Raw genomic sequence first — 2068 nt, 5'->3', positions numbered from 1 at the left:
TACAACATTGGTGACAGAGTGCACAAGACCTATAGGTTCCATCTTTTGAAGTGGGCCTTAAATCCAATCAGAAAGTGGTTGGTTGTTCTCATAACTCTTATGCCACCGTAGCACCAGTGGGCATATCGTGGCTGGCCAGTTGCTATTGTGGCTCCCAGGGTTCTCAGCTGGTTAACGCTGATAGTTGCTTTTCTCTTCTGGTAGCTTGCATAGCACTTTCCAACACTATGAAAGATAGCCAGTAGAGATGAAGCTTCGAAGCCAGTACCAGCTTGATTTTGCTGTGTTTATTCTATGATTCACATGTGTAGTGTCTTCAGCAATAGGATCTTATTATCAAGTTCTGGTGGATAACCAAGAGCAATGGCAATAGCCAGCATTGTTTGAGGTCTATGAGACACCCCACCCACCCACTGATCAACATCTCCAGTAGAGGAAGTTCTTCCTGGCGTTGGACTTTTTATTTGCCAACCTACAGTGTCTAGTAGGGCCACTGAGGCCCCATTATAGGGTAACTATATTTAAACTCCTTTTATATTCTATACGTACTCATTTTAAGAAGCTTCTATAGTAGTAGGTTTCCAGATGACTTTTTCAAAAGGCCTCTAATGTTAGTTATCCTGTCCCATTCTCCACCCCATTTAGCTCTTCCTATTCCATTATTCCCATTTCCCCTTTTATATCACTGCATTCTATCTCTTTTCCCATGAATCCCCACCCCCACCCCATGGCCCCTTACTAGTTTCCTGACCTCTGTGGAGTTTCCAAGTGAGACACAGCATATCTAAAGATTTAAAGCTAGCATCCATTGATGAAAGAACATGCCACATTTGTCTTTCTATGTCTGAATAACCACTTAGGATGATTATTTCCAGTTCCTTTAATTTGTCTGTGAATTTCATAATTTCTTTTTCCTTAACAGCTGAATAATATTCCACTGTGTAAATTAAATGTATCATGCTGTCATCATTCATGACATGATCATTCATGTCATTCATGATGAACATGGATGAGCAGATATCTCTGCAGGAGGATATAGAGTCCTCTGGGTATACGCCCAAGAGTGGTAAGCTGGATCATGTGGTAGATTTATTTCTAGCTTTTTGAGAACTCTCCACACTGATTTCTGTAGTGGTTGCTCCAGTCTGTGCTCTCACTAGCAGTGAATAAGTGTTCTTCTTTTCCAGTATCCTCACCAGCATTTGTCACCATTTTTAAAATCTTAGTCATTCTGACTGGGGTAAGATGAAATCTCAAGGTAGTTTTAATTTTCATTTCCCCGATGGCTAAGGATGTTGAACATTAAAAAAATACTTCTCAGTCATTTGCATTTCATTATTTGAGAACTCTGTTTAGTTCATTGTCCCAACGTTTTAATTGGTTTGTTTATTTTCTTGAGGCTTAGTTTTTTAAGTTATTTGTGTATTCTGGACACTGACCCTCTGTCAAATGTGTAGCTGGTAAAGAATTTTTCGTATTCCATAGGCTGCCTTTTCACTTGCATGACAGTGTGTCCTTTGCTGTACAGAGCTTTTTAGGCCCCATTTGTCAGTTGGTCTTAATGCCTGTGCTATCAGAGCTCTGTTCAAAGTCTTTCTTGTGCCCGAGTATAAACATAGAATGCTTCACAAATTTGCAAGTCATCTTTGTGTAGGGGCTCATACTAATCTTCTCTGTATCATTCCAATTTTAGTGTATGTGTTGCCAAAGCAAACTCTTGAGTTCCAATTGTTATGATCTATGAGCTGTGAACTGTATCTCAGGACTCTGTGAGGAGCATTCTTGAACGAATGATTTTTTTTTTTTTACTTTCATGGATTCATAAACAGAATGGAAATTCACAAAAATATCACTTGCTCTGTTGGTAGAAGTCCATGAGATAAAATGACCCATTTCACTGGCTTCCTACTCCCACTCTTACTTGTCTACTTGGAATTAGAGTGGCCATCAGTGTGGAGGAGCTATCCCCACACTGCCAGGATTATCAGGTAGGAATTCTAAGAACACTGGCTTTGCATCTCTCTGGTACCCTGAGAAAAGCACTGCGTAGGCCTGGCCCCCGTGTATC

The 2068-nt window shown here is 40.3% G+C and overlaps 1 non-coding gene across 1 annotated transcript; it reads right to left on the bottom strand.

The window, feature by feature from the left end:
* Positions 1-1609: 1609 nt before the first annotated feature.
* On the bottom strand, positions 1610-1715 carry LOC115068626. The gene has a single exon (XR_003847958.1). It is a non-coding gene; the product is annotated as a U6 spliceosomal RNA (small nuclear RNA).
* Positions 1716-2068: the final 353 nt, after the last annotated feature.

Source organism: Nannospalax galili, unplaced genomic scaffold (assembly GCF_000622305.1).
Source record: "Nannospalax galili isolate Female #2095 unplaced genomic scaffold, S.galili_v1.0 scaffold1169, whole genome shotgun sequence".
Lineage (NCBI taxonomy): Eukaryota > Metazoa > Chordata > Mammalia > Rodentia > Spalacidae > Nannospalax > Nannospalax galili.
Note: the sequence above shows the minus strand (reverse complement) of the source record. Positions and strands in the feature narration are given on the sequence as shown.